Below are 6,750 nucleotides of genomic sequence, written 5' to 3' on the forward strand. Positions count from 1 at the left end.
CTGAGACGAGAGCAGACACGAGTAAAGAAGTAAAACAGGAAAGACTCAACAGGAGCAACGTAACCACACCGTCACCCCGTGCAGCTGATACCAAACCAAACACACGCTCCTTATTAAGGGTTTTTTCTCAAAGCAATACGTAACTGTGTAACCTCCCAGCCGGTTTATAAAACATGAACGCAGCTTTATTGCTCATATGCATGTCATATGCATGTCATATGCATGTCATATGCATGGCTAATGCTGCTGAGCGGCAGACGACCGGCAAGCAGGCTGGAACGTCTGCGTGATTGTGCAGGTTCACCAGAAACTCCTCCAGCTCAGACTCCAGCAGAGACCGGTCCACCGTGGACAGACCCAGATCCTCCAGCAGAGACCGGTCCACCGTGGACAGACCCAGATCCTCCAGCAGAGACCGGTCCACCGTGGACAGACCCAAATCCTCCAGCAGAGACCGGTCCACCGTGGACAGACCCAGATCCTCCAGCAGAGACCGGTCCACCGTGGACAGACCCAAATCCTCCAGCAGAGACCGGTCCACCGTGGACAGACCCAGATCCTCCAGCAGAGACCAAATATGGTCACTTCTGTTAATTGTTTGCCAAAAAAACAACATGGCGAAATCTGTCTATATATATATGTATCTATATATATGTATATATATGTGTGTATTTCATTTTCAAGCAAAACATTGTCAAGTTTCAGCTTCTCAAATGTGACAATAAGCTGTTTTTCTTTGTCTTGTATGACAGAAAATTAGAGATTTACACTGAAGGCACGACCTTGGCCTCTTATTGAATTTTTCAATTTCTTTATATTTCAGATTAACAACTGATTGATTCATGCAGAAAATAACCAGCAGATTCATTGAGTCCCATGCGTTTTGAAGTGTCTTATTTCTGTTAACAATCATTGTACAGAAAGCGTAGTTACTATGTGTGTTTGTTTTTTTTATCAAAAATTGCACTCAGCTAGTAACTCAAAGGATATTTTGCTTCGATCATCAATCGGTGAATTAAGAGCGATTGGGACATTAGATTATAACTGCAGGGTTTATCCACAGTGCACGCCCTCATTGGTGTGACATCACGTGGGTGGGCGGGGCAAGCGTCAAGCAGGAAGTCGACCCTGCAATGCATGAGGTGAGGAATATTAACTCAGCTTCAGCTAGTTTCCATGAGGTCATACAATTGTCTCAGCTAATATGTTGCACAAACTTTTGATGGAAACATGAATATGATGCACTAGTGCGACAAAATCAGTGAAAAATAAATAATATCATGTTGTGTGTTATTGTGGTTTGGGTGATTGAGGCAGTGCTGAAAGGCTTTGCTTCTGATTAGAATGATTCATCTTACAATAGAGAACCATTGTTTGTGCTCTAAATGAGCGGCTTCCACCCTCTTCATGTCTGTGGATCATTAATCAACCACATGAAAATGCTAAATGCTTTTTACCGTTTAATGTAAGTTTACCCTAAAACTACCACTACTAACCAAACCAAACACCAACAGCGGCCATGAGCTCTTTAAAAACCATAACTAATCCTGATTAATCTATTTCAGTGTACAACGGCACCAGTGCGACAGAATTCTGGACTATAGCCATGAATTAAATCAGCTTGAGTTGTCTGAATCAACGATAATGTGTAAGCTATTTTGTTTAGTTTTTAGTGAAGTTACTTTTGGTTCCATTTAGGAAGCATTGCTCCATTGGTACGTGAGCCGGGCTTTTATTGTGAAGGCTGAAACGGAAAAGGTGGAAAAAGTTTGGGGGAATAAAGTTGTTGCCATCTTGGTGCAGACCACGGAGCCTCCGTGTTGTTATTATTGTTATTGTTGTTATTATTATAATTTTTATTAATTCATAAATATATGTATCCATTTATTTAGTTAGTTACTTAGTTGCTTAATACATTTTTTTTATTAATTTACTTATTTTTTATTGCTGTAATAATAAAGTGTAAGTAAAATAGGTTCCAAAAATATCCAATATCTCGCAATGTTTAATATCTCAATTGTCAGCATATCGCAAAATGTTTAAATAATTAATAATTTTGTATCGTGACTGAAGTATCGTGATAATATCGTAATCATTATCACAATAAAAAGGATGTGAATATCACTTGTACAAATCCTGGTGAAATAGTGGATTAAAAAATACTTTCACTTTTGAACCAGTTCTGAACTTTTCAACAGAAATAAAGCCCACGTGGATAAAAGAGCTGCATCGTTGAGGGGCAGCGCCACAATGACGTGTCAGCTGTTTCCGTGGAAAGCTTCAAGTCATTTCACTTTCAATTTAAACCAAACGGGAAGCTTTAGCATACAAAAAGAATTATAAAAAACGTGTTTCCTTGTTCTTCTGTTGCTCCTTCCGCCGTGAAGTGAAGCAGCTGCTGGTGAAACTGATCTCAGGCCTGCTGGACGTCAGCAGCTGTGGATTGACCCTGAAGGGTTCACTGAAGTAAAAGTGAAACTACGCACTGAAGAACCAGCCCTTTGCGTCTTTGTTCGGTTCCTCCGACGTGTACAACGTTTACAGATGGATTTTACTTCAGATCGGCACCTCCGTGTGGAATAACGTGACGGCTGCTCAAATGAAGGTGAGTTTTTCTCTTTAATGTTGTTTTTAAATTGCAGAGTTACGCCCTGTATTAGTTGGAGATATATGTTTAACAAAAACAGAAAGCGATTACTTCATGGAATGTGATTTGAATGACTCTTCATTGACACAATGGAGACTCGTTACGTAAGTTCTTTTTCTCTGTTATAAACTCAATCTTGTGAAAAATGACTGAGTGAAAGTGCTGAAACGACATTTAATTCTAACCATGACATCATTTTCTGGCGAATCATCTCTTTTCTTTTTCTTTTCTTTCTCTTTACAAACATCTCTTTAGTGCTTCTTTATGTATTTCGTCATCATGTAGGCTGCATATATCATTGTTAAATAGTGCGCACATTTTTATTTATTGCATTTATTGTTTACTTTTCTAAAATAGCAGTTGTGTATTTTATACATAGCTTTAATGTGGTCTGAATGTTAACATGTATAATCATAATATACTCATACACAGTATGAATATTTCCATGTTATATGTTTTTTAAATGGCTGCTCCCAGGCCAGTCCTTCTACCAACGTCTGCGCAGTTGTTCTAGAAGTGAACAAACGCTGCATCACGATCAGCCGCTAGAGGTCGCCAAATACGGTGTGCGCATGCGCAACATGTATGCAAGTGTCTTACACCCTCAGTGATTGTTCACATTTATTTGTTGTTAGTTATTTGTTGTTGAATTATTCCAAATGTTTGCTTTTTTTTTTTGATGAGATTTTTGATCGATTTTTCTTTCGTCAGTTATTTAGTTTGAATATTTAGTTTAGTATTTAGATTTTTGGTTTGTTTATGTACGAACTGGGTAACATTGTGAGCACCTGCGGTTATATGTGTGAGTAGGCGGGTATAGGACCAGCATGCAACGCCTGTTTTTTTGACCGGAGCCAGGCAGAGATATATAGGAATGATCTAGTTCTTCTTTCTTTTGTTGCTCGCTTGTTTTTTGCAAAATAAATCATAAGAAACATGAATTACAAGTACATTTGACTCCTAAACCAAATACTCACGATGTGGCACTTTGATTTAAGTTTGAGTTATATATTTCCAACAAACAGCCACTGCACATTTATTTACCAAACTATCTTCAGCATCTTTAATGGAATAGTTTGTGCACACCAGAGTGAGGTGCAGTATTCATAAGAACAAATATTATGCTGTTTGTTAGTCTTTTTTTTGAGTCTCTTTAACTTTTGCTGTACTTTTCTTTTTTCTCAGCAGTACTTTTCTGAAAGCTGTAATTTGCACGCTATTCAAAAAACAGTGGTGGAAAGTACATTCAGACTCCTTGTACTTTGGTATTTACTTGTGCTACTTTATGCCTCTACTCCACCATATTTAAAATATTATTGTATTATTTACTCACAACATAATGTTAAAGATGAAACCAGCGGGTTTTTAACTTGCTTAAAGAATGTGAGCACTTCATTGTTTTGACAGTTTAAACTAATAAACAAAGGTGGATGGGTGGTAGGCTACTAGTAAAAGTTGTAAAAGCAGTAATAGTACAACATAAAAATACTTCATTACAAGTAAAGGTCCTGCACTGAAAATGACATCATCAACAATCATCAGCAATACAAAGTAAAAGTACTCCTAATGCAGAACACTGGCATCTGCAAGTGTCACTATATTATATTATTGGGTTATTATTCGTGATGCATTAATGTGAAAGTAGTGCAGTTATAATAATTTTAACTATTTCATATACATATTTTTTATAAAGTAATTATATGTTTTGTTTGTAAAATATCAATCTGCTAACTAACTAAAGTATTCAAGTAAATATTGTGCAGTAAAAAGTACAACATGTGCCTCTACATTGTAGCGGTATTAAGTTGCATAAAGTGGAAACACTCAAGTTAACCTTAAAAGTTGTACTTGAGTACAGTACATAAGTAAATGTGTACTTAGGTACTAGGACCAGCTGCAACTTTGAAATACTGCCTACGTTTTAAATCCAGTGGTGGAAATTCAGTACATTTACTCAAGTACTACTACTTTTACGATAATTGAGTATTTCAATTTTCTGCTGCTGCTGCTGCTCAGTTAATCTTCACAATGATTATCATTAATATTATCACTATTATTATGGTTATTATTATTGCTGGTATTTATGCATATTATTATTAAACTATTATTTTTAAACTCTATATATCTATATATATATATATATATATATATATATATATATATCTATATATATATATATATATATATATATCTATATATATATCTATATATATATATATATAGAGAGAGATATATATATATATATATATATATATATATATATATATATATATATATATATATAGAGATATATATAGATATATATATATATATATATATATATATATATATATAGATATATATATGAGATTAACTCTAATAATGAGAGAATCATTTTGGTAAATCTAAAGTTCATGGGGAGCTTTCCATCGTCATCATAACTTTTTTGGCAGTTTGAGTTCTTCAAATGTTTTTTTTTTGGCGCTTTGAGCCTCACAAGCCGAGTGCGTTTCAGTCCCATTACGTTGGAGAGAAGGAAGAAATCTCTACGACTGAAATCTCCATCAACACCAGGAAACTCACACCAAAACAATCTCGATTGATCGATAGCACGACAGGTAAGAGGGCCGATGTGTATTTTTGATTTAGGGGTGAACTGTCCCTTTAAGTAAAAATCTGAGCACTTAAACACTTCAACAGTTCAACACTCTGGCAATGACTTTTGAGACTTTAGCACACAGGTACTTGTTTACATTTAATCTTTCTCTTTGTGGAATTGTCTCATTTATTAGAATAAATGATTCTTTTCGTACCACCTCTCTCTTGTGCTGCTTAAAACTGCAAGTTGTTGTCAAAACATCAGATTTTATAAATGAACACCAGATGTCAGTACAGCTACAGCACAGCTTTAGTTAAACTCAGCTCCTTAAACATCCACTAGATGGCACCAACACCTTAAATATGACCCTCATGAAGTTGACCTGGTGCTTACGCTCTGCTAATGGTGTTTCATGACTCACAAGCTGCTTGACTCATTTCTTATTTACTCACACTGAAACTTAACTTGTCTTCTGACCTGAAAACACATGTGTTTGGAATTTGCACGTGTGGGAAACAGAGTAGACCTCAACAGTTCACGTAGAGACATAACTTTTTATTTTTATTTTTTTTATCTGTAATCACCCTCTAGAGTCCTACTGTAAAAACAGGAAATGAGTCTTCTTAACCGGGGCAGTGACACTTGATCTACTTTGAACTCAACCAGCCTCTAGACACCTTTTTTTACATAACCCCATCACGGGGACGTTTGTGCTGAACAAACATGTATCGCAGTGTTACAGGGTATCAAAAATATAGATTGACTTCCTCATACCATCAACTGGCACAACCTTTACTCCAATAAAAAGAAAAGAGACCTTCCATTGAACAATCAAAGATGACAAAAAGATAACTATGTGGCACGAAAAACTTGACTTGCAGGTCTGTGTGACGCCATGCAGATGCTTGAGATTTTGTTATGCATTCATCTCAGGTCCATGGAAATGTGCTTTGTGTTTAATGCCTCTATTGTCAGCTATCAGTCATCTGATGAGATCCAACAACGGCGAGGCAACAAGCTGCCACAGGTTCATCGTTGAGTTTCAAGGCATCAACACAGGCGGCGATCTCGGGGTTTGAAAAGTGTTTTAAAGCTGCATTCTCTCTAGTGACCACCAGGGGGCGACTCCTCTGGTTGTATAGAAGTCTATGAGAAAATGACTCTACTTCTCTCTTGATTTATTACCTCAGTAAACATTGTAAACATGAGTTTATGTCTCAATCTCTAGTTTCAAGTCTTCTTCAATACAGCATGATGTTCATTGAGTACATTATGGTCCATTTAGAGTCAAACAGACCATAAAGCAGGGGATGATTTAGGGGCAGGGCTACACTGTGATTGACAGGTCACTACAATGACGTTGTCTGGGACTTGTCCGTGTTTTCGTCTTTCACATCGTGTTTTTACTTCATGAAACTGGAACATTTACGATCGCAAACTAATTCGGCGTTCGATTACATTGCACAAAAACGAGATGGGAACCAAAATGCCAAACTCGAGGCTTCAAAACGTCAGTCCACGAACC

Source organism: Melanostigma gelatinosum (assembly GCF_949748355.1).
Source record: "Melanostigma gelatinosum genome assembly, chromosome: 14".
Lineage (NCBI taxonomy): Eukaryota > Metazoa > Chordata > Actinopteri > Perciformes > Zoarcidae > Melanostigma > Melanostigma gelatinosum.